Here is a 24688-nt window from a genome sequence, read left to right as displayed (position 1 = left end):
TCACTTGGGAAGAAAGAGTCTGACACAGATGGAAAACAATGAGAGGTAACTAGCAGAAATATCTTCACTGTGCTTTCAAGCAAGCATTTCTACCTTTCCTTTTGCTTGTGGGAACAAGCGAACTACTTGGCCACCTTTTTTCATGATCACGAAGCTCCTTTTTTCTTTCTCCTTTTTTCTTCTTTTTTTTGGCGTATTTTAGCATTTTATCTCTACATTGTTTACTCATTTCCTACCAAATAATTTGCCTGCCATAGCTCCCTTTCTAGAAAACATGAAGTCTCACTCTTTTATGCTCTCAAGAAGCTACCTCAGTCTTCTCACTAAAGCAACGGATATCCAACTTTTCACACGTGTGGGCCAGTGGTGCAATGGATAACACGTCTGACTATGGATCAGAAGATTGTAGGTTCGACTCCTACCTGGCTCATCTCGTCTGCCGTGTTCGTATAGTGATTAGTTCTCTGCACTGTGGCCGCAGCAACCCCGGTTCGAAGCCGGGTCGCGGCACTCTAATTTTTCTAAATTGCTACAGTGCTTTCAAGCTCCTGTCCAGAATTCCTTGTTACGTATTTGTTCTCGCAACACCTGTTCATTAGAGGCTGCGCGTGCTTAAGTGCACATTCACTTGGAAAGAAAGAGTCTGACACAGATGGAAAACAATGAGAGGTAACTAGCAGAAATATCTTCACTGTGCTTTCAAGCAAGCATTTCTACCTTTCCATTTGCTTGTGGGAACAAGCCAACTACTTGGCCACCTTTTTTCATGATCACGAAGCTCCTTTTTTCTTTCTCCTTTTTTCTTCTTTTTTTGGCGTATTTTAGCATTCTATCTCTACATTGTTTAGTCATTTCCTACCAAATAATTTGCCTGCCATAGCTCCCTTTCTAGCAAACATGAAGTCTCACTCTTTTATGCTCTCAAGAACCTACCTCAATCTTCTCACTAAAGCAACGGGTATCCAACTTTTAAATGTGTGGGCCCGTGGCGCAATGGATAACGCGTCTGTCTACGGATTAGAAGATTGTAGGTTTGACTCCTACCTGGCTCGTCTTGCCTGCCGTGATCGTATAGTGGTTAGTACTCTGCGTTGTGGCCGCAGCAACCCCGGTTCGAATCCGGGTCGCGGCACTCTACTTTTTTTAAATTGCTACAGTCCTTTCAAGCTCCTGTCCAGAATTCCTTGTTACGGATATGTTCTCGCAACACCTGTTCATTAGAGGCTGCGCGTTCTTAAATGCACATTCACTTGGGAAGAAAGAGTTTGACACAGATGGAAAACAATGAGAGGTAACTAGCAGAAATATCTTCACTGTGCTTTCAAGCAAGCATTTCTACCTTTCCTTTTGCTTGTGGGAACAAGCCAACTACTTGGCCACCTTTTTTCATGATCACGAAGCTCCTTTTTTCTTTCTCCTTTTTTCTTCTTTTTTTGGCGTATTTTAGCATTTTATCTCTACATTGTTTAGTCATTTCCTACCAAATAATTTGCCTGCCATAGCTCCCTTTCTAGAAAACATGAAGTCTCACTCTTTTATGCTCTCAAGAAGCTACCTCAGTCTTCTCACTAAAGCAACGGATATCCAACTTTTCACATGTGTGGGCCAGTGGTGCAATGGATAACACGTCTGACTATGGATCAGAAGATTGTAGGTTCGACTCCTACCTGGCTCATCTTGTCTGCCGTGATCGTATAGTGGTTAGTACTCTGCGCTGTGGCCGCAGCAATCCGGGTCACGGCACTCTAATTTTTCTAAATTGCTACAGTGCTTTCAAGCTCCTGTCCAGAATTCCTTGTTACGTATTTGTTCTCGCAACACCTGTTCATTAGAGGCTGCGCGTGCTTAAATGCACATTCACTTGGGAAGAAAGAGTCTGACACAGATGGAAAACAATGAGAGGTAACTAGCAGAAATATCTTCACTGTGCTTTCAAGCAAGCATTTCTACCTTTCCATTTGCTTGTGGGAACAAGCCAACTACTTGGCCACCTTTTTTCATGATCACGAAGCTCATTTTTTCTTTCTCCTTTTTTCTTCTTTTTTTGGCATATTTTAGCATTCTATCTCTTCATTGTTTAGTCATTTCCTACCAAATAATTTGCCTGCCATAGCTCCCTTTCTAGCAAACATGAAGTCTCACTCTTTTATGCTCTCAAGAACCTACCTCAATCTTCTCACTAAAGCAACGGGTATCCAACTTCTAACTTGTGTGGGCCCGTGGCGCAATGGATAACGCGTCTGTCGACAGATCAGAAGATTGTAGGTTCGACTCCTACCTGGCTCGTCTTGCCTGCCGTGATCGTATAGTGGTTAGTACTCTGCGTTGTGGCCGCAGCAACCCCGGTTCGAATCCGGGTCGCGCCACTCTGCTTTTTTTAAATTGCTACAGTCCTTTCAAGCTCCTGTCCAGAACAGGACACCTGTTCATTAGAGGCTGCGCGTTCTTAAATGCACATTCACTTGGGAAGAAAGAGTTTGACACAGATGGAAAACAATGAGAGGTAACTAGCAGAAATATCTTCACTGTGCTTTCAAGCAAGCATTTCTACCTTTCCATTTGCTTGTGGGAACAAGCCAACTACTTGGCCACCTTTTTTCATGATCACGAAGCTCCTTTTTTCTTTCTCCTTTTTTCATCTTTTTTTGGCGTATTGTAGCATTCTATCTCTACATTGTTTAGTCATTTCCTACCAAATAATTTGCCTGCCATAGCTCCCTTTCTAGCAAACATGAAGTCTCACTCTTTTATGCTCTCAAGAACCTACCTCAATCTTCTCACTAAAGCAACGGGTATCCAGTTTTTAACATGTGTGGGCCAGTGGCGCAATGGATAACGCGTCTGACTACGAATCAGAAGATTGTAGGCTTGACTCCTACCTGGCTCGTCTTGCTTGCCGTGATCGTATAGTGGTTAGTACTCTGCGTTGTGGCTGCAGCAACCCCGGTTCAAATCCGGGTTGCGGCACTCTACTTTTTTTAAATTGCTACAGTCCTTTCAAGCTCCTGTCCAGAATTCCTTGTTACGGATATGTTCTCGCAACACCTGTTCATTAGAGGCTGCGCGTTCTTAAATGCACATTCACTTGGGAAGAAAGAGTCTGACACAGATGGAAAACAATGAGAGGTAACTAGCAGAAATATCTTCACTGTGCTTTCAAGCAAGCATTTCTACCTTTCCTTTTGCTTCGTTCATGATCACGAAGCTCCTTTTTTCTTTCTCCTTTTTTCTTCTTTTTTTGGCGTATTTTAGCATTCTATCTCTACATTGTTTAGTCATTTCCTACCAAATAATTTGCCTGCCATAGCTCCCTTTCTAGCAAACATGAAGCCTCACTCTTTTATGCTCTCAAGAACCTACCTCAATCTTCTCACTAAAGCAACGGGTATGCAACTGTTAACATGTGTGGGCCTGTGGCGCAATGGATAACTCGTCTGACTACGGTTCAGAAGATTGTAGGTTCAACTCCTACCTGACTCGTTTTGCCTGCCGTGATCGTAGAGTGGTTAGTACTCTGCATTGTGGCCGCAGCATCCCTGGTTCCAATCCGGGTCACGGCACTCTAGCTTTTCTAACTCCTGTCCAGAATTCCTTGTTACGGATATGTTCTCGCAACACCTGTTCATTAGAGGCTGCGCGTGCTTAAGTGCACATTCACTTGGGAAGAAAGAGTCTGACACAGATGGAAAACAATGAGAGGTAACTAGCAGAAATATCTTCACTGTGCTTTCAAGCAAGCATTTCTACCTTTCCTTTTGCTTGTGGGAACAAGCCAACTACTTGGCCACCTTTTTTCATGATCACGAAGCTCCTTTTTTCTTTCTCCTTTATTCTTCTTTTTTGGCGTATTTTAGCATTCTATCTCTACATTGTTTAGTCATTTCCTACCAAATAATTTGCCTGCCATAGCTCCCTTTCTAGCAAACATGAAGTCTCACTCTTTTATGCTCTCAAGAACCTACCTCAATCTTCTCACTAAAGCAACGGGTATCCAACTTTTAACACGTGTGGGCCAGTGGCGCAATGGATAACGCGTCTGACTACGGATCAGAAGATTGTAGGTTCGACTCCTACCTGGCTCGTCTCGTCTGCCGTGATCGTATAGTGGTTAGTACTCTGCGTTGTGGCCGCAGCAACCCAGGTTCGAATCCGGATCACGGCACTTCGGTTTTTCTAAATGGCAACAGTCCTTTCAAGCTCCTGTCCAGAATTCATTGTTACGGATATGTTCTCGCAACACCTGTTCATTAGAGGCTGCGCGTTCTTAAATGCACATTCACTTGGGAAGAAAGAGTCTGACACAGATGGAAAACAATGAGAGGTAACTAGCAGAAATATCTTCACTGTGCTTTCAAGCAAGCATTTCTACCTTTCCTTTTGCTTGTGGGAACAAGCGAACTACTTGGCCACCTTTTTTCATGATCACGAAGCTCCTTTTTTCTTCTTTTTTTGGCGTATTTTAGCATTTTATCTCTACATTGTTTAGTCATTTCCTACCAAATAATTTGCCTGCCATAGCTCCCTTTCTAGAAAACATGAAGTCTCACTCTTTTATGCTCTCAAGAAGCTACCTCAGTCTTCTCACTAAAGCAACGGATATCCAACTTTTCACACGTGTGGGCTAATGGTGCAATGGATGACACGTCTTACTATGGATCAGTAGATTGTTGGTTCGACTCCTACCTGGCTCATCTCGTCTGAGGTAACTAGCAGAAATATCTTCACTGTGCTTTCAAGCAAGCATTTCTACCTTTCCATTTGCTTGTGGGAACAAGCCAACTACTTGGCCACCTTTTTTCATGATCACGAAGCTCCTTTTTTCTTTCTCCTTTTTTCTTCTTTTTTTGGCGTATTTTAGCATTTTATCTCTACATTGTTTAGTCATTTCCTACCAAATAATTTGCCTGCCATAGCTCCCTTTCTAGCAAACATGAAGTCTCACTCTTTTATGCTCTCAAGAAGCTACCTCAGTCTTCTCACTAAAGCAACGGATATCCAACTTTTCACACGTGTGGGTCTGTGGTGCAATGGATGACACGTCTGCCTATGGATCAGAAGATTGTAGGTTCGACTCCTACCTGGCTCATCTCGTTTGCCTTGATCGTATAGTGGTTAGTACTCTGCGTTGTGGCCGCAGCAACCCCGGTTCGAATCCGGGTCACGGCACTCTAATTTTTCTAAATTGCTACAGTGCTTTCAAGCTCCTGTCCAGAATTCCTTGTTACGTATTTGTTCTCGCAACACCTATTCATTAGAGGCTGCGCGTGCTTAAGTGCACATTCACTTGGGAAGAAAGAGTCTGACACAGATGGAAAACAATGAGAGGTAACTAGCAGAAATATCTTCACTGTGCTTTCAAGCAAGCATTTCTACCTTTCCATTTGCTTGGCCACCTTTTTTCTTTTTTTTTTTTTTGTAAATATATGTTTATTGTTTTATCAGAACAACAGAACAGGAGATGAGTGGGAAGGGAAGACAAAAGAAAAAAGGGAGGGGGAGAGGGGTCCACAAGTCCACAGAGCAGTGGGCCAGCATCGCCGAACACAGGGCACTCACAGCGGCAGAAATAATGCAGGAAATATAACACATTGCATACCACATTGACATACCAAAAGTAAGGCAATATACGTGTACATGGGCAACAGAAATCGTGGCAGCATACATCCGCCCAATAGGCCGAATAGAGGGCCTCAGGGGCCAATCAAAATAGGACAATATGTAGGAAAGCGAGGGGGCGCAGAGATATAACATCCCTGACAAAACAAGGGAAGGACACGGGGAAGGATGGCACACAAAAGGGAGACGAGAAGGTAGACATGAAGGAGAGAGAGAAGAGAGAAAAAGAGAAAAAGAAGAAGCAAAAAAAAAAAAGGGGTTAGGGGGGGAGGGGGTGCTCCCAGAAACCAGCACAACGCCCCACCCCGGAAACGACCCCTCACTCCTGCAACAGGGCTCGAACGTCGGAGCTCCCAACATATGCCAGCCAATAATACCACGTCTTCCGATACCTCTCACTTTGATCATCAGAGGACATGGCCAACTCCTCCAGAGACCTAATATGTTCCACCTTCAGGACCCACTCCCGAAACGAAGGTGGCAGAGGATCCTTCCAGTGAAGCGGGATTAAGGCTTTCGCTGCGTTTAGAAGGTGAGGCACTATCGACTTCCTATAGCTAGAGACCGATTGGTCAGTATGATGCAAAAGGAAAAAGGCTGGCGAAAACGGTACCTGACGGTCCGTGAACCGGGGCAAAAGCGAATGGATCTGACGCCAAAATGGAACAATCCTCGGGCACTCCCACCATAAATGAAAAATTGTCCCCACCGCGGAGCCACACCTCCAACACGTGTCAGGCACATCCGGGAAGGCAGCATGGAGAACATCAGGGGACCTATACCAACGGGTCAGGAGCTTATACGAGGTTTCTTGCAACTTAGTACTACGTGAGCTCTTATGGGTAAGGAGAAAAATCTTGTCCCAGTCATTCGGGCTTAGAGAGACTTGCAGTAGCTGCTCCCAGAAGCCTTGAAAGCGTAGCGGGACAGTGAGTTGCGTCCGTAAAAGAAGTTGATATAACAACGAAACACCATGCGGAGGGAGGGAGGAGCCAGTGCATAGGAGCTCGAAATTAGTAAAAGCACGCGTCATGGTATGTTTGCGAGCCGATTTAGTGAAGAAACTCAGCAATTGACAGTAGTGAAATTTATCGAGAGTGGAGGGCAACCTGCCCGGTATAATCGTATCCAATGTCCTCAACCTGCCATCAAGTAAGAAGTCGGAAATAGGAGCCCTATCCGTCAACGTGGTAGACAAAAAAGGGCCAGCAGCCTGTCCCTGCGGGAAGTCAGGATTATTTCTAATGGGCGTCAGGGGTGAGGGATACGTCGTCAGAGAGTGTGATAAATGCAGCGAGTGCAGCGTGAGAAGCGTAGCCTTCACAAATGGGTGGGCGCGGGCAAAAGCTCGGGAATGATGGCGCGGCAACCACAGGAGATGATGCAGGGGCACAGAAATTGCCTGGGCCTCAATGTCAACCCACAACTTGTGTGCAGGACGGTGGGACCACTCCAGGGCCCGCAAGAGGTGGCAAGCCTGAAAGTACAGGCTGGGGTCCGGCAGACCCGCGCCTCCACCCAACTTAGGCCTGCACAAGGTCGCAAACTGGATTCGAGGGCGCCCGCGAGACCATATGAAACGCAAAAACATGGAACGTACCGAAGCGAAAAAGGCCCGGGGGATCTCTATCGGGAGAGACTGGAACAAAAACAAAAGCTTAGGCAGGATAGTCATTTTGAGCGTGTTAATCCTCCCAAACCATGAAATATGTTGAGGGGACCATGCGTCGAGGTCCTTCTGAATAGTAGACAACAAGGGAGGGAAATTATGGCGATAAAGCTCCGACAGGTCTCGCGTAAGCCAGACCCCCAAATACCTCAGCTTCTCCCCACACCATTTGAAGGGGAAGCTCGAACGCAAATGCAGAGCGTCATGCGTAGCCACATTAAGATTCAGGATCTCAGATTTCGAAGTATTAATTTTGAGATTAGCCAAGTCCCCGTAGTCCCTGAACTCACGGAGGATAACCGGGAGCGTGAGCCGCGGCTGCGTGATAACAAATAGTAAGTCATCGGCGTAACCCAGGACCTTGTGCATGACGTTACCAACTAATAGGCCCCGAATATCCCCGTTCTGCCGGACGGACTCCATGAAAGGTTCCAAAGAAAGAATAAACAGTAAGGGGGAGAGCGGACAGCCCTGCCTGGTCCCATTCGTGATAGAGAAGGAGTCAGTTAACACTCCATTAACGCGCACCCGGGCCGAGGGACGGGAATAAAGGGAGGAGACCCAGCGCTGCATATTCGGACCAAAACCCATATAATCCAAGACCGCAAACATAAAGGACCAATCCAACCTGTCAAAGGCTTTTTCTGCATCTGTTGACAGGAGGATGGTTTCAGTCCTGGAGGAGAGCGCGTAATGCATTAAATTCACCGCCCTAAGCGTACTATCTTGGGATTCGCGTCCCGGCGTGAAACCCGTCTGATCAGGATGGACCAGGCACGGGATAAACCGTTGCATACGCGTGGCCAAAATTTTGGAAAACAATTTGAGGTCTGCGTTAAGCAGGGAAATGGGGCGGAAACTACTGCATTGTTCCAAATCCTTGCCCTCTTTGGGGATCAGGGAGATGTTAGCCATCAAGGTGTGCGGATGAATATCCCTCCCCTCCAAGATAGAATTAAAGGAGCACACCATCTGTGGCCCCAGGACATCTAACAGCTTCCGGTAATAAAGCAAAGGGAGCCCGTCTGGGCCAGGACACTTCCCAAGCTTGGACGCCTTAACCGCCACCCCCAGTTCAGCTATAGTGATAGGGGCTTCTATACTATCCGCCTGTTCCGCCGACAACTTCCTCCTCAGCGTTCTAGAAAGATAAGCACGTATCGTATCAGACCGGGCAGCCTGATCAGCAGACGAACGGGAACCAGACAGATTGTAGAGATTAGAATAATAGTCCTTAAAGGCGGACATAATCTCATTGGGAAGCCTGCGGTGGGAACCGTCTGCCGAACGTATCTTAGGGACATAACATGGCCGGCAGCGAGCTTTCAGGGCTCTAGCCAAATATCTACCCGGTTTATCCCCGTGTTCATAATAAAGGGCCCTCAGCTTCAGAAAAGAGCGGCGTGCTTTAGAGACCAACAACGAAGAGAGGTCCCTTCGCAAAAGAACCAATTGCTGGAAGGCCTCATCAGTAAGAGAATCTTTATGGGCCTGTTCCAAAGTCGCAATGTCGCGGTAGAGCCTCCCCAGGGCCGACTCAGCAGCTTTCTTGCGCTCAGATCCGACCTTTATTAAATGACCGCGCACCACGCATTTATGAGCCTCCCACACAGTAAGAGGGGATATGTCCGGGGTAGCGTTTTCCGCGAAATAGTCAGTCAGGAGGGAACGCGTGTCAGTCTGTACTGTCGGGTCCGTAAAAAGTGATTCGTTAAGGCGCCACGTCGTCGCCGCAGGTCGGGTCAGCGCTGAGGACAGAGACAAGATCAACGGAGCATGATCCGACCAGGTAATCAGACCATAACGGGCAGACAGCAATTTGGGGAGATGGTAGTACGGCAGAAAGAGATAGTCAAGTCTAGTATAAAGTCTCCTGGCCGTGGAAAAAAAACTGTAGTCCCTATCGCATGGGTGAAGCGCTCTCCAACAATCTACAAGCTGAAGATCATGAAGCAGAGCCTTCGTTTTGTGGGAGACATGCGGGGGAGTGCAGGAGTGCCCTTCGGAAGTATCCAATCTGGGTTCAAGAGCCACATTGAAATCGCCGCCCAGGATCAAGAGACCCTCTTGGAAGGAGCGTAATAGACGCAGAATCTTGGAAAGGCAACGGTGTTGCTGCCTATTAGGGAGATACACATTAGCAAAAGTATAAACAGAATCCGCGATAGTGCCCTTGACAAAAAGAAACCGACCATTAGGGTCAGATATATGAGCCTTCTCGAGAAATGGCGTGTGTTTATCAAAAAGAACCGCGACGCCTCTAGATTTAGACCCCTCGTAATTACTGAAAAACCCCATCGGATAATGGGCATTAAGTAAGGTAGGTGCATTGGGCGACCGAAAGTGAGCCTCCTGAAGATAGACAACAGAAGCCCTATGGTATTTCAGATCCCGCAACAAATGCGAGCGTTTTTCTGGAACGTTAAGGCCCTTCACGTTATAGGAGACGACAGTAAGGGCACGACGTACACAAGGGGGGCGCTGCGCCTGCACAGGAGCCATGGAGGAGGGCAGTATAAAATAGAGAGAGAATAACGGGAAGAAGAGAGAGAGAAAGGGAAAAGAGAGAAAAGGAAAAAGGAAAAAAAAAAGAAAAAAAAAAAAAAAAAAAAGGGGGGGGGGACGACGAAGGTTACAAGGAGAGGGGAAGGGGAGAAACGGGGGAAAAGAACAGACAACACTCGGAGTGAGTACCGGGCAGGAAACGGGCCACCCCACGGAATGTAGGATAGCGACCGCGACCACCCCAATAGTATGGGACACTCCCGATGCAGGGGGGAAGTACCAACCGTCCAAGAGAGGACCGAAGGAGTCAAAAGAACAATGAGCAGGGGGATCCCGCCGCCACCCATAACCTGCCGAGCGAGAATTAGATCCCGCATAGGGAGATGAAGAAACAAAAACAAAATAACACAACGTGAACAGCACATGACACAGTAGTATTTACTGGCAAGAGATAGGACACAACCCAGGTAACAAGGTAAATGAACATAGAACAGGAGGCGAGGCCTCATGGCGAATCACCTAACCGACCAAACGGATGACCAGAGAATTGCTTCACAGGAGCAGAGAGAGAGGGAGGAGAGGCAGGAAAAGGGGGGACAAAAAACAAACAAACAAAAAAAAACAAACAAAAAAAACAAAACAAAAAAACAAACAAACAAACAAAACAAACAAAAAAAAAAACAAAAAACAAACAAACAAACAAACAAAAAAAAATAAAAATAAAATAAAGGGGGAGGGGGGTGTGGGGGACAATAATCACTGAATGCACTCTCCACCGTCCCTCTCTCCCCAGGAGGAAAGAGGCAACCACACATGTGGTGTAGAAAACGGGAGCAAAGGCGACCAAAGGTCCCATGAACGTGAAAAAAGAAAAGAAACCCCCCCCCAAAACAACCCCCTCCCAACCCCCCAATAAAATGTGTAAATGTAAGTGCGTAAACGTAGGGCCAGCAAGGCAGAACAGGCCAGCGTGGGGCAAAAGAAAATAATAAAAATGTGTGTAGACATGTGACAAAACGTAAGTATGCCGGCAGGGAAGTAAGGCAGTAAGCAAATTATCAGTAAGACGAAAAGCAGCCGTACAACAAGCCGGCCCCACAACCAGCAGAAAATGTATAGCGTAACAGTGGTACCCCGGCCAGAGGGGGATGCGAGAGCAAATGAGGAAGACAAATGTAGTGTTAATAAAAAAAAAAACAAACAAAAAAAAAAACCCAACCCCCCAAAACAACCCCCCCACCCCAAAACCACCCGCAACCCCCCCCCGGACTGCCCATAACCCATGTGTACAAGAGTGTAAAGTGCAAAAAGCCCGAAGGCGGGCCAAGACAACGAACCAAAACGGCAAGAGCCGTGGCATACGTAAGGCGACCACAGCAAGGAAACGGCGCGAAATGCAGCACCACCACGAGGCCCACAGCGGGTCCCAGCGTGGGGAGACCCAGGAATGCAGAAAAACACGTGTACAGAAAAATAAAAAAAAGGGCAAACATTGTCCCGAAATGTCAATCCGTAGGGCCAAAAAAAAAAAAAAAAAAGGGGAAAAAACCAAGAAACGGGGCCAAAGTCACTGTCACAAGGGTGCACTCACGGCGCCGGTCACCCGTTACTCCTCGCGCACGAAGGCCCCCGAGGTGGTTCCAGGGCCCGGAGGGGCAGAAGACAGATCTCGTTGTCCCGGAGGGCCTCGGAGTCTGGAAAGCTCGCGGCGACGGCGACGAGGCAAACGCTCCGAGGGACGGCCAGGTAAGTGCAGGTCCGGCAGCCCCCAATCGTCGACATGGAGATCCTCCAGGCCAAGCTCCTCCAAGAACTCGGGAAGCTCATGGTGGTAACGCAGCGTCACAACTCCATTGTTGGTCCGGACATTCAGGCTGAAAGGATAGCCCCAGCTGTAACGGTACCCGCGTCGTTGGAGCTCGCTCGTAAGCGGGCGAAGTATACGCCGAGTGCGCAAGGTAAGGTCGGAGAGGTCATGATAAAAGGATACGTTATGGCCGTCGAACTGCCAGGTGCCCACCTCCCGCGCCTTCCGCATGATGGCCTCCTTCAGCCTATAGTCCACCACGTGGCAAATAACATCCCGCGGCGGGGCCGATGCCGGGCCACGAGGGCGCAAAGCCCTGTGAGCCCTATCCATAGGGATCGCGGTGTCGTGGGGCCGATCGAGCAGTGAATTGAAGAGGGTAGTGAGCACATGAAACACATCTTCCTCCATCTGGGGGCCTACCTCAGGGAGGCCGCGAACCCTGATGTTATGTCGCCGACCTCTGTTATCCAAGTCCTCCAGGCGCCTCCGATAATCCGCCAGATAGACGGTGTGTTGCGTCGCTATCCTCGCCACCTGGGAAATGTTGGTAGATAAGCGGGAGGTCTCACGTTCCTGGGAGTCGATCCGCTTCTCCAGGCCAAGTAAGTCGGCCTTGAGCGATGCCACCTCCTCCTTCACTGTAAGCTTCAGCTCCGCAATGAGAGTGGCAAAATCAGCCTTCCAGGGGGCCGAGGAAAATAAACGGAGAATCGTCTCCTGACCCGTAGGGTCCACTGGAGTGTCAGCACCACCGCTCAGCCTGCTGTCCTCATTGCCCGCCGTGCTTTCAGGCGACGGTGCGTCAAGGCCTTCAGAGGGCCGCGTGGCGAGGTCGCGCGGCGTCTGGAAATATTCCCGTAGCGAGGCAGAGGTCGACTTGGTTTTACCCCGTGGGGTCTCTGCGTCTTCCGGCATCTTTTTATTGCGTCCCATGGCGCGGGATGGCTATAGATTGCTAGGGCAAGTCAAGGCCGCGGCGGAGCTCTCCACTTAAGCGGCCATCATCTCCGACGGTCGGCCACGCCCCCTCTGGCCACCTTTTTTCATGATCACGAAGCTCCTTTTTTCTTTCTCCTTTTTTCTTCTTTTTTTGGCGTATTTTAGCATTCTATCTCTACATTGTTTAGTCATTTCCTACCAAATAATTTGCCTGCCATAGCTCCCTTTCTAGCAAACATGAAGTCTCACTCTTTTATGCTCTCAAGAACCTACCTCAATCTTCTCACTAAAGCAACGGGTATCCAACTTTTAACATGAGTGGGCCTGTGGCGCAATGGATAACGCGTCTGTCTACGGATCAGAAGATTGTAGGTTCGACTCCTACCTGGCTCATCTCGTCTGCCGTGATCGTATAGTGGTTAGTACTCTGCATTGTGGCCGCAGCAACCCCGGTTCAAATCCGGGTCACGGCACTCTAATTTTTCTAAATTGCTACAGTGCTTTCAAGCTCCTGTCCAGAATTCCTTGTTACGTATTTGTTCTCGCAACACCTGTTCATTAGAGGCTGCGCGTGCTTAAGTGCACATTCACTTGGGAAGAAAGAGTCTGACACAGATGGAAAACAATGAGAGGTAACTAGCAGAAATATCTTCACTGTGCTTTCAAGCAAGCATTTCTACCTTTCCATTTGCTTGTGGGAACAAGCCAACTACTTGGCCACCTTTTTTCATGATCACGAAGCTCCTTTTTTCTTTCTCTTTTTTTCTTCTTTTTTTGGCGTATTTTAGCATTCTATCTCTACATTGTTTAGTCATTTCCTACCAAATAATTTGCCTGCCATAGCTCCCTCTCTAGCAAACATGAAGTCTCACTCTTTTATGCTCTCAAGAACCTACCTCAATCTTCTCACTAAAGCAACGGGTATCCAACTTTTAACATGTGTGGGCCTGTGGCGCAATGGATAACGCGTCTGTCTACGGATCAGAAGATTGTGGGTTCGACTCCTACGTGGCTCGTCTTGCCTGCCGTGATCGTATAGTGGTTAGTACTCTGCGTTGTGGCCGCAGCAACCCCGGTTCGAATCCGGGTCGCGGCACTCCACTTTTTTTAAATTGCTACAGTCCTTTCAAGCTCCTGTCCAGAATTCCTTGTTTCGGATATGTTCTCGCAACACCTGTTCATTAGAGGCTGCGCGTTCTTAAATGCACATTCACTTGGGAAGAAAGAGTCTGACACAGATGGAAAACAATGAGAGGTAACTAGCAGAAATATCTTCACTGTGCTTTCAAGCAAGCATTTCTACCTTTCCTTTTGCTTGTGGGAACAAGCGAACTACTTGGCCACCTTTTTTCATGATCACGAAGCTCCTTTTTTCTTTCTCCTTTTTTCTTCTTTTTTTGGCGTATTTTAGCATTCTATCTCTACATTGTTTAGTCATTTCCTACCAAATAATTTGCCTGCCATAGCTCCCTTTCTAGCAAACATGAAGTCTCACTCTTTTATGCTCTCAAGAACCTACCTCAATCTTCTCACTAAAGCAACGGGTATCCAACTTTTAACATGAGTGGGCCTGTGGCGCAATGGATAACATGTCTGTCTACGGATCAGAAGATTGTAGGTTCCACTCCTACCTGGCTCATCTCGTCTGCCGTGATCGTATAGTGGTTAGTACTCTGCGTTGTGGCCGCAGCAACCCCGGTTCGAATCCGGGTCACGGCACTCTAATTTTTCTAAATTGCTACAGTGCTTTCAAGCTCCTGTCCAGAATTCCTTGTTACGTATTTGTTCTCGCAACACCTGTTCATTAGAGGCTGCGCGTGCTTAAGTGCACATTCACTTGGGAAGAAAGAGTCTGACACAGATGGAAAACAATGAGAGGTAACTAGCAGAAATATCTTCACTGTGCTTTCAAGCAAGCATTTCTACCTTTCCATTTGCTTGTGGGAACAAGCCAACTACTTGGCCACCTTTTTTCATGATCACGAAGCTCCTTTTTTCTTTCTCCTTTTTTCTTCTTTTTTTGGCGTATTTTAGCATTCTATCTCTACATTGTTTAGTCATTTCCTACCAAATAATTTGCCTGCCATAGCTCCCTTTCTAGCAAACATGAAGTCTCACTCTTTTATGCTCTCAAGAACCTACCTCAATCTTCTCACTAAAGCAACGGGTATCCAACTTTTAACATGAGTGGGCCTGTGGCGCAATGGATAACATGTCTGTCTACGGATCAGAAGATTGTAGGTTCGACTCCTACCTGGCTCATCTCGTCTGCCGTGATCGTATAGTGGTTAGTACTCTGCGTTGTGGCCGCAGCAACCCCGGTTCGAATCCGGGTCACAGCACTCTAATTTTTCTAAATTGCTACAGTGCTTTCAAGCTCCTGTCCAGAATTCCTTGTTACGTATTTGTTCTCGCAACACCTGTTCATTAGAGGCTGCGCGTGCTTAAGTGCACATTCACTTGGGAAGAAAGAGTCTGACACAGATGGAAAACAATGAGAGGTAACTAGCAGAAATATCTTCACTGTGCTTTCAAGCAAGCATTTCTACCTTTCCATTTGCTTGTGGGAACAAGCCAACTACTTGGCCACCTTTTTTCATGATCACGAAGCTCCTTTTTTCTTTCTCCTTTTTTCTTCTTTTTTTGGCGTATTTTAGCATTCTATCTCTACATTGTTTAGTCATTTCCTACCAAATAATTTGCCTGCCATAGCTCCCTCTCTAGCAAACATGAAGTCTCACTCTTTTATGCTCTCAAGAACCTACCTCAATCTTCTCACTAAAGCAACGGGTATCCAACTTTTAACATATGTGGGCCTGTGGCGCAATGGATAACGCGTCTGTCTACGGATCAGAAGATTGTGGGTTCGACTCCTACCTGGCTCGTCTTGCCTGCCGTGATCGTATAGTGGTTAGTACTCTGCGTTGTGGCCGCAGCAACCCCGGTTCCAATCCGTGTCGCGGCACTCTACTTTTTTTAAATTGCTACAGTCCTTTCAAGCTCCTGTCCAGAATTCCTTGTTTCGGATATGTTCTCGCAACACCTGTTCATTAGAGGCTGCGCGTTCTTAAATGCACATTCACTTGGGAAGAAAGAGTCTGACACAGATGGAAAACAATGAGAGGTAACTAGCAGAAATATCTTCACTGTGCTTTCAAGCAAGCATTTCTACCTTTCCTTTTGCTTGTGGGAACAAGCGAACTACTTGGCCACCTTTTTTCATGATCACGAAGCTCCTTTTTTCTTTCTCCTTTTTTCTTCTTTTTTTGGCGTATTTTAGCATTTTATCTCTACATTGTTTGGTCATTTCCTACCAAATAATTTGCCTGCCATAGCTCCCTTTCTAGAAAACATGAAGTCTCACTCTTTTATGCTCTCAAGAAGCTACCTCAGTCTTCTCACTAAAGCAACGGATATCCAGCTTTTCACACGTGTGGGCCAGTGGTGCAATGGATAACACGTCTGACTATGGATCAGAAGATTGTAGGTTTGACTCCTACCTGGCTCATCTCGTCTGCTGTGATCGTATAGTGGTTAGTACTCTGCGTTGTGGCCGCAGCAACCCCGGTTAGAATCCAGGTCACGGCACTCTAATTTTTCTAAATTGCTACAGTTCTTTCAAGCTCCTGTCCAGAATTCCTTGTTACGCATATGTTCTCGCAACACCTGTTCATTACAGGCTGCGCGTGCTTAAATGCACATTCACTTGGGAAGAAAGAGTCTGACACAGATGGAAAACAATGAGAGGTAACTAGCAGAAATATCTTCACTGTGCTTTCAAGCAAGCATTTCTACCTTTCCTTTTGCTTCGTTCATGATCACGAAGCTCCTTTTTTCTTTCTCCTTTTTTCTTCTTTTTTTGGCCTATTTTAGCATTCTATCTCTACATTGTTTAGTCATTTCCTACCAAATAATTTGCCTGCCATAGCTCCCTTTCTAGCAAACATGAAGTCTCACTCTTTTATGCTCTCAAGAACCTACCTCAATCTTCTCACTAAAGCAACGGGTATCCAACATTTAACATGTGTGGGCCAGTGGCGCAATGGATAACGCATTTGACTATGGGTCAGAAGATTGTAGGTTCGACTCCTACATGGCTCGCCTTGCCTGCCGTGATCGTATAGCGGTTAGTACTCTGCGTTGTGGCCGCAGCAACCCCGGTTTGAATCCGGGTCACGGCACTCCAGTTTCTCTAAATTGCTACACTCCTTTCAAGCTCCTGTCCAGAATTCCTTTTTACGGATATGTTCTCGCAACACCTGTTCATTAGAGGCTGCGCGTGCTTAAGTGCACATTCACTTGGGAAGAAAGAGTCTGACACAGATGGAAAACAATGAGATGTAACTAGCAGAAATATCTTCACTGTGTTTTCAAGCAAGCATTTCTACCTTTCCTTTTGCTTGTGGGAACAAGCCAACTACTTGGCCACCTTTTTTCATGATCACGAAGCTCCTTTTTTCTTTCTCCTTTTTTTGGCGTATTTTAGCATTCTATCTCTACATTGTTTAGTCATTTCCTACCAAATAATTTGCCTGCCATAGCTCCCTTTCTAGAAAACATGAAGTCTCACTCTTTTATGCTCTCAAGAAGCTACCTCAGTCTTCTCACTAAAGCAACGGATATCCAAATTTTAACATGTGTGGGCCAGTGGCGCAATGGATGACGCGTCTGACTACGGATCAGAAGATTGTAGGTTCAACTCCTATCTGGCTCGTCTTGCCTGCCGTGATCGTATAGTGGATAGTACTCTGCGTTGTGGCTACAGCAGCCCTGGTTTAAATCTGGGTCACGGTACTCTAATTTTTCTAAATTGCTACAGTACTTTCAAGCTCCTGTCCAGAATTCCTTGTTACAGATATGTTCTCACAATACCTGTTCATTAGAGGCTGCGCGTGCTTAAGTGCACATTCACTTGGGAAGAAAGAGTCTGACACAAATGGAAAACAATGAGAGGTAACTAGCAGAAATATCTTCACTGTGCTTTCAAGCAAGCATTTCTACCTTTCCATTTGCTTGTGGGAACAAGCCAACTACTTGGCCACCTTTTTTCATGATCACGAAGCTCCTTTTTTCTTTCTTCTTTTTTTGGCGTATTTTAGCATTCTATCTCTACATTGTTTAGTCATTTCCTACCAAATAATTTGCCTGCCATAGCTCCCTTTCTAGCAAACATGAAGTCTCACTCTTTTATGCTCTCAAGAACCTACCTCAATCTTCTCACTAAAGCAACGGGTATCCAACTTTTAACTTGTGTGGGCCAGTGGCGCAATGGCTAACGCGTCTGACTATGGATCAGAAGATTATAGGTTTGACTCCTACCTGGCTCATCTCGTATGCTGTGATCGTATAGTGGTTAGTACTCTGCGTTGTGGCCGCAGCAACCCCGGTTCGAATCCGGGTCACGGCACTCTAATTTTTCTAAATTGCTACAGTGCTTTCAAGCTCCTGTCCAGAATTCCTTGTTACGTATTTGTTCTCGCAACACCTGTTCATTAGAGGCTGCGCGTGCTTAAGTGCACATTCACTTGGGAAGAAAGAGTTTGACACAGATGGAAAACAATGAGATGTAACTAGCAGAAATATCTTCACTGTGTTTTCAAGCAAGCATTTCTACCTTTCCTTTTGCTTGTGGGAACAAGCCAACTACTTGGCCACCTTTTTTCATGATCACGAAGCTCCTTTTTTCTTTCTCCTTTTTTCTTCTTTTTTTGGCGTATTTTAGCATTCTATCTCTACATTGTTTAGTCATTTCCTACCAAATAATTTGCCTGCCATAGCTCCCTTTCTAGCAAACATGAAGTCTCACTATTTTATGCTCTCTAGAACCTACCTCAATCTTCTCACTAAAGCAACGGGTATCCAACTTTTAACATGTGTGGGCCAGTGGCGCAATGGATAACGCGTCTGACTACGGGTCAGAAGATTGTGGGTTTGACTCCTACTTGGCTAGTCTTGCCTTCCGTGATCGTATAGTGGTTGGTACTCTGCGTTGTGGCCGCAGCAACCCCAGTTCGAATCCAGGTCACGGCACTCTATTTTTTCTAAATTGCTACAGTCCTTTCAAGCTCCTGTCCAGAATTCCTTGTTTCGGATATGTTCTCGCAACACCTGTTCATTAGAGGCTGCGCGTTCTTAAATGCACATTCACTTGGGAAGAAAGAGTCTGACACAGATGGAAAACAATGAGAGGTAACTAGCAGAAATATCTTCACTGTGCTTTCAAGCAAGCATTTCTACCTTTCCTTTTGCTTCGTTCATGATCACGAAGCTCCTTTTTTCTTTCTCCTTTTTTCTTCTTTTTTTGGCGTATTTTAGCATTCTATCTCTACATTGTTTAGTCATTTCCTACCAAATAATTTGCCTGCCATAGCTCCCTTTCTAGCAAACATGAAGTCTCACTCTTTTATGCTCTCAAGAACCTACCTCAATCTTCTCACTAAAGCAACGGGTATCCAACTTTTAACATGTGTGGGCCTGTGGCGCAATGGATAACGCGTCTGTCTACGGATCAGAAGATTGTAGGTTCGACTCCTACCTGGCTCGTCTTGCTTGCCGTGATCGTATAGTGGTTAGTACTCTGCGTTGTGGCTGCAGCAAACCCGGTTCGAATCCGGGTCGCGGCACTCTACTTTTTTTAAATTGCTACAGTCCTTTCAAGCTCCTGTCCAGAATTCCTTGTTTCGGATATGTTCTCGCAACACCTGTTCATTAGAGGCTGCGCGTTCTTAAATGCACATTCACTTGGGAAGAAAGAGTCTGACACAGATGGAAAACAATGAGAGGTAACTAGCAGAAATATCTTCACTGTGCTTTCAAGCAAGCATTTCTACCTTTCCTTTTGCTTGTGGGAACAAGCGAACTACTTGGCCACCTTTTTTCATGATCACGAAGCTCCTTTTTTCTTTCTCCTTTTTTCTTCTTTTTTTGGCGTATTTTAGCATTTTATCTCTACATTGTTTGGTCATTTCCTACCAAATAATTTGCCTGCCATAGCTCCCTTTCTAGAAAACATGAAGTCTCACTCTTTTATGCTCTCAAGAAGCTACCTCAGTCTTCTCACTAAAGCAACGGATATCCAGCTTTTCACACGTGTGGGCCAGTGGTGCAATGGATAACACGTCTGACTATGGATCAGAAGATTGTAGGTTTGACTCCTACCTGGCTCATCTCGTCTGCTGTGATTGTACAGTGGTTAGTACTCTGCGTTGTGGCCGCAGCAACCCCGGTTCGAATCCAGGTCACGGCACTCTAATTTTTCTAAATTGCTACAGTGCTTTCAAGCTCCTGTCCAGAATTCCTTGTTACGTATTTGTTCTCGCAACACCTGTTCATTAGAGGCTGCGCGTGCTTAAATGCACATTCACTTGGGAAGAAAGAGTCTGACACAGATGGAAAACAATGAGATGTAACTAGCAGAAATATCTTCACTGTGTTTTCAAGCAAACATTTCTACCTTTCCTTTTGCTTGTGGGAACAAGCCAACTACTTGGCCACCTTTTTTCATGATCACGAAGCTCCTTTTTTCTTTCTCCTTTTTTTGGCGTATTTTAGCATTCTATCTCTACATTGTTTAGTCATTTCCTACCAAATAATTTGCCTGCCATAGCTCCCTTTCTAGCAAACATGAAGTCTCACTCTTTTATGCTCTCAAGAACCTACCTCAATCTTCTCACTAAAGCAACGGGTATCCAACTTTTAACATGTGTGGGCCAGTGGCGCAATGGATAACGCGTTTGACTACGGGTCAGAAGATTGTAGGTTCGGCTCGTCTTGCTTGCCGTGATCGTATAGTGGTTAGTACTCTGCGTTGTGGCCGCAGCAACCCTGGTTCGAATCCGGGTCACGGCACTCTAGTTTTTCTAAATTGCTACACTCCTTTCAAGCTCCTGTCCAGAATTCCTTGTTACGGATATGTTCTCTCAACACCTGTTCATTAGAGGCTGCGTGTGCTAAAGTGCACATTCACTTGGGAAGAAAGAGTCTGACACAGATGGAAAACAATGAGAGGTGACTAGCAGAAATATCTTCACTGTGCTTTCAAGCAAGCATTTCTACCTTTCCATTTGCTTGTGGGAACAAGCCAACTACTTGGCCACCTTTTTTCATGATCACGAAGCTCCTTTTTTCTTCTTTTTTTGGCGTATTTTAGCATTCTATCTCTACATTGTTTAGTCATTTCCTACCAAATAATTTGCCTGCCATAGCTCCCTTTCTAGCAAACATGAAGTCTCACTCTTTTATGCTCTCAAGAACCTACCTCAATCTTCTCACTAAAGCAACGGGTATCCAACTTCTAACATGTGTGGGCCTGTGGCGCAATGGATAACGTGTCTGTTTACGGATCAGAACATTGTAGGTTTGACTCCTTCCTGGCTCGTCTTGCCTGCCGTGAGCGTATAGTGGTTAGTACTCTGCGTTGTGGCCTCAGCAACCCCGTTTCGAATCCGGGTCGCGGCACTCTACTTTTTTTAAATTGCTACAGTCCTTTCAAGCTCCTGTCCAGAATTCCTTGTTACGGATATGTTCTCGCAACACCTGTTCATTAGAGGCTGCGCGTTCTTAAATGCACATTCACTTGGGAAGAAAGAGTCTGACACAGATGGAAAACAATGAGAGGTAACTAGTAGACTTGCGCATTCGTCTTCGGGCGAACATGAAAACGAGCACGAAGAGGCCGTTTTTTTGTTCGTTCCGAATACACGCCGAAGAGAATACAGTGCCGGCAAAACGTAGGAGAAGACGAAGACTCCCAACCACGAAGAATCGAAGATTTTTCGTGATCGTCTTCGTTTTTGCAGCGCAGCCGCCAAAATTTCAAACAGGAGTGAGCTGATCTCGTCTGTCCAATCAGCTCACTCTTGTGACGTCACGCTAAGGGTCTCGTCCAATGCCTGTGCTGCTGTTTTTTGAATTCTGAAGGCGCCTTTATAAGACCAGAGCTTGCCTGAGAGATCCATTCATTTTTCGCTGTGACTGCTTTGGCAACACTCCTGTGCTGCATCCGAGCGTTACAGAGAGATTGTTCTGTTCTGTGTGAGACTGGTAAGCCTTAGACTGCCATTTCTCACAGTGTACTTCATACTCACTTCAGTGCTACTTAATATAATTAATAATAATAATTTGATTAATTTATTTTTTTTGTATTTAATTTGTCATCAACTGTAGTGTAAGTGCTGTTGAGTTGACAGTGCACCCAGTGTCTCAGTGGCACTGGGGTGCCCTTGCCCTGGGCTGGCACTAGTGCCTACTGCCTGTCCTGCTTAAATAAATTAAATAGAATTTATAAATAATAATTTAATAGAGTCTATAATTTAATAGTTCATTATAATATTATATATATATATTTGTCAGTCATATATATATATATATACTATAGTATACTAGTGTAGAGTGTACTGTAGACATTCATCTACTAGTGTCTAATTTAAAATCAGTAATATTAATTAATATAATTAATAATTGAATTAATTATAAAATTATATATATATTTGTCAGTTATAGTTAGTAATAGTATACTAGTGTAGAGTGTACTGTAGACATTCAAGACTTCTACTAGTGTCTAATCTAAAATCAGTAATATCAATAATTCTATAATTCTTTCTTATCTTAATAGTTAATTAAATTAGCTATAAATAAAAGTAATAATATTAATTAATTACTACTAGTGTATAGTTCAGCTAATCTTATTAGTACTGGTGCTGCAGCTCTATAGTTTGTGCTTTGTTTTAGCAACAGCAAGAGACCAAGTCAATTTTTCTTAATTAATAATCTTTCATTTTATTTCATTTGTTTTGCTCACCTCAGTCCATCAGTGAAGTGAACTTGTTGGGCTAGTGAGTGCAGCCGCATAAGTGCTGTGTTTTTTTTTTGATCAGCAAGCAGTGACGTTAACTGTTTTGCAAAGATTTTCTCATTTATTTTACATTTTATTTCAATTTTATTAAAAGTACCCTTAGTGTTTTGCTCACCTCAGTCCATCAGTGAAGTGAACTTGTTGGGCTAGTGAGTGCAGCCGCATAAGTGCTGTGTGTTTTTGTTCAGCAAGCAGTGAAGCTAACTGTTTTGCTGTGACATTTTATTTTATTTCTAATTCTTTTCAAGAAAAATTGACTGTGACGAGCTGTACTAAGCAAAGCTTCAAGCTACTAGCTGTAGTACTAAAATAATTCTAATCTTCTTTAATCTTAATCTATAATATATTATAAATAATATATAACAATATAAATTCTAATTCATAATCTATAATATAAGTAATTCTAATTCTAAATTCTAATTCATAATCTATATTCTTCTATCTATAATACATAATATATAAGTAAATTATTTCTAATCTATTAATATTATATAACTTAATATTAATTAATAAATCATACCGAATCTGATTTAACCTCACTTTAGCTTAGTGGGTTTGAGAGCGTCTGCCTAGAGGTAGACTTATAGTAAGGAAATATAGCTTTAGGCTAGCATAGTAGTAGGCTAAGCTCTTAGGCCCGTGTAAATTCAAATTAAAAATAAAATACTGCTAGTTATTAAATAGTTAATAATTTAAATAACTTTAGCACTTTGCCAGATTGCACACAACAGCACAGTGCAGTAGTGCATAGTTTTACTTTTTAAGCAGTAGCACTGAAGAGAACTTCCTCTAATTTTTTTGTCTTTAATTCATTTTTCCTTTTTTTTTTATTTTTTATTTTTTTATAGTTTTTTAAACACTACACTACACTACACACACAACACAAAATTTGAAATGGATCCTCCTTTTGGGACTAAGGAGGGACAAGCTCCATCTACCACCACCACCACCACCACCACCAGCACCACCACCACCAGTTCTAAGATGCAGCCTTTGCGTCAGTCTAGTCGGCCAAGTAGGCCAAGCTCTCGCTTATCATTTGGGGAAGCATTGCTTGAAGGATCATCAAGTAAAGGAAAGGCACCAAAAGCAGGCAGTAGTAGTGCGGCTAGGCCCACAAGCTCTATGGTTTTTTACGGAAAGCCTAAAGCACCAGAAGCACGATCAAAGTTAAAGGGTAGCACAAGTAGTACCAGCCCAGTGACTAAAAAGAAGTGCCTTTTGCCCCAAGCAGCATCTTCCCCATCCACAAGCAGCATGCAAGGTACCAAGCAGAGCCAAATTAGCAGCAAGACTCAGAGGGGTCCCAAACAAAAGCGATCTCATTCCTTTGTAGGGAAAACCACCACCACCACCCCCACCGCCTCTACCACCACTAGTGCTACACCTACTGTTCCCACTGGTACCGCCACGCCATGTCCTCCTAGTACCTCTAGCAAGCCACCAAGTCCTTACAACATTTTTGTAAAGACAGTTAGAGAGAGGGCTACACATAGTGGGACTCCACCTAGCGAGGTAGCAGAGGAGCCTGAGACTGAGAGGCCAAGTGCAGAGTCTATTCTTCCTGCTCGCACTACTACTAGTCACGAGTCTCACGACGATATCAGTCTTAGCTCCAGCCTAGCAGGAATTCCATTCGATCTGGCTAATGAAGAGCTAGACTATGAGCCAGAGGAAGTAGAGGAGATGAGTGGTCAGGAATCAGATTCCTCAGGGAGCAGTGTCCAAATGACTAGTGCACAATTTTCCCCTGAGCCTCCACCTTCTCCGCTACGATCATCACCATCACCACCACCACCAGCAGCAGCAGCAGCAGCAAAACCTAGCAAATCTAAAGCATTTAGCAGTCCCACTATGGCCAGTACTGTTACCACCAGTCCCACCACCACTAGTTCTGCCTCTGTTCATCCACCCCGAGCAGTAGGAGCAGCACCCAAGGCACACTCCAAGGCTATGCGCGCCCCAATTTGGGAGCACTTTGAAAATGTTGAAGAAGGGCGCTATGGAAAGTGCAAACATTGTGGGAAGCTAATAAGCAGAGGGAAAGTGTCTGGCCATTTTACCAGTGCTAGCATGAAGCATCACCTCAGCACTCAACACAACGCTGTGCTATTGGGGAAAGATGCAGAAGTAAAACGTAGTGCAGGCAGCATAGCTGGTGGCCGTGGAAAAACCCCAACAGCTTCTTCTTCTGAGCCAATAGAAGCAGCAGCAGCAGCAGCAGCAGCAGCAGCAGCTAGTGCTGGCAGCCAGAGACCAAGGCAGGTTGGAGCACTGCATGTCCAGCCCACCCTGG

General features: G+C 45.2%; 15 non-coding genes across 15 annotated transcripts; all 15 read left to right on the top strand.

Moving 5' to 3' along the window:
- The first annotated feature begins 357 nt into the window (after nt 1–357).
- TRNAH-AUG (transfer RNA histidin (anticodon AUG)) lies at nt 358–430 on the top strand. Its single transcript has one exon. It is a non-coding gene; the product is annotated as a tRNA-His (tRNA).
- Nucleotides 431–1060: 630 nt separating this feature from the next.
- On the top strand, nt 1061–1132 carry TRNAH-GUG (transfer RNA histidin (anticodon GUG)). The gene has a single exon. It is a non-coding gene; the product is annotated as a tRNA-His (tRNA).
- A 470-nt stretch (nt 1133–1602) lies between these two features.
- Nucleotides 1603–1675, top strand: TRNAH-AUG (transfer RNA histidin (anticodon AUG)). The gene has a single exon. It is a non-coding gene; the product is annotated as a tRNA-His (tRNA).
- Nucleotides 1676–4009: 2334 nt separating this feature from the next.
- On the top strand, nt 4010–4082 carry TRNAR-ACG (transfer RNA arginine (anticodon ACG)). The gene has a single exon. It is a non-coding gene; the product is annotated as a tRNA-Arg (tRNA).
- Nucleotides 4083–12859: 8777 nt separating this feature from the next.
- On the top strand, nt 12860–12932 carry TRNAR-ACG (transfer RNA arginine (anticodon ACG)). Its single transcript has one exon. It is a non-coding gene; the product is annotated as a tRNA-Arg (tRNA).
- Nucleotides 12933–13563: 631 nt separating this feature from the next.
- Nucleotides 13564–13635, top strand: TRNAH-GUG (transfer RNA histidin (anticodon GUG)). Its single transcript has one exon. It is a non-coding gene; the product is annotated as a tRNA-His (tRNA).
- A 551-nt stretch (nt 13636–14186) lies between these two features.
- Nucleotides 14187–14258, top strand: TRNAH-GUG (transfer RNA histidin (anticodon GUG)). The gene has a single exon. It is a non-coding gene; the product is annotated as a tRNA-His (tRNA).
- Nucleotides 14259–15351: 1093 nt separating this feature from the next.
- On the top strand, nt 15352–15424 carry TRNAR-ACG (transfer RNA arginine (anticodon ACG)). The gene has a single exon. It is a non-coding gene; the product is annotated as a tRNA-Arg (tRNA).
- A 550-nt stretch (nt 15425–15974) lies between these two features.
- Nucleotides 15975–16047, top strand: TRNAH-AUG (transfer RNA histidin (anticodon AUG)). Its single transcript has one exon. It is a non-coding gene; the product is annotated as a tRNA-His (tRNA).
- A 1133-nt stretch (nt 16048–17180) lies between these two features.
- TRNAR-ACG (transfer RNA arginine (anticodon ACG)) lies at nt 17181–17253 on the top strand. Its single transcript has one exon. It is a non-coding gene; the product is annotated as a tRNA-Arg (tRNA).
- A 540-nt stretch (nt 17254–17793) lies between these two features.
- TRNAH-AUG (transfer RNA histidin (anticodon AUG)) lies at nt 17794–17866 on the top strand. The gene has a single exon. It is a non-coding gene; the product is annotated as a tRNA-His (tRNA).
- An 8-nt stretch (nt 17867–17874) lies between these two features.
- On the top strand, nt 17875–17946 carry TRNAH-GUG (transfer RNA histidin (anticodon GUG)). The gene has a single exon. It is a non-coding gene; the product is annotated as a tRNA-His (tRNA).
- Nucleotides 17947–19009: 1063 nt separating this feature from the next.
- TRNAR-ACG (transfer RNA arginine (anticodon ACG)) lies at nt 19010–19082 on the top strand. The gene has a single exon. It is a non-coding gene; the product is annotated as a tRNA-Arg (tRNA).
- Nucleotides 19083–19632: 550 nt separating this feature from the next.
- TRNAH-AUG (transfer RNA histidin (anticodon AUG)) lies at nt 19633–19705 on the top strand. The gene has a single exon. It is a non-coding gene; the product is annotated as a tRNA-His (tRNA).
- Nucleotides 19706–20315: 610 nt separating this feature from the next.
- On the top strand, nt 20316–20387 carry TRNAH-GUG (transfer RNA histidin (anticodon GUG)). Its single transcript has one exon. It is a non-coding gene; the product is annotated as a tRNA-His (tRNA).
- Nucleotides 20388–24688: the final 4301 nt, after the last annotated feature.

This window comes from Sceloporus occidentalis, unplaced genomic scaffold (assembly GCF_023333645.1).
Source record: "Sceloporus occidentalis isolate IW3139 unplaced genomic scaffold, rSceOcc1.0.p SCAF_174, whole genome shotgun sequence".
Taxonomy (NCBI): Eukaryota; Metazoa; Chordata; class Lepidosauria; order Squamata; family Phrynosomatidae; genus Sceloporus; species Sceloporus occidentalis.
The sequence above is the reverse complement of the archived record's forward strand: the minus strand, read 5'-3'. Positions and strand labels throughout refer to the sequence as shown.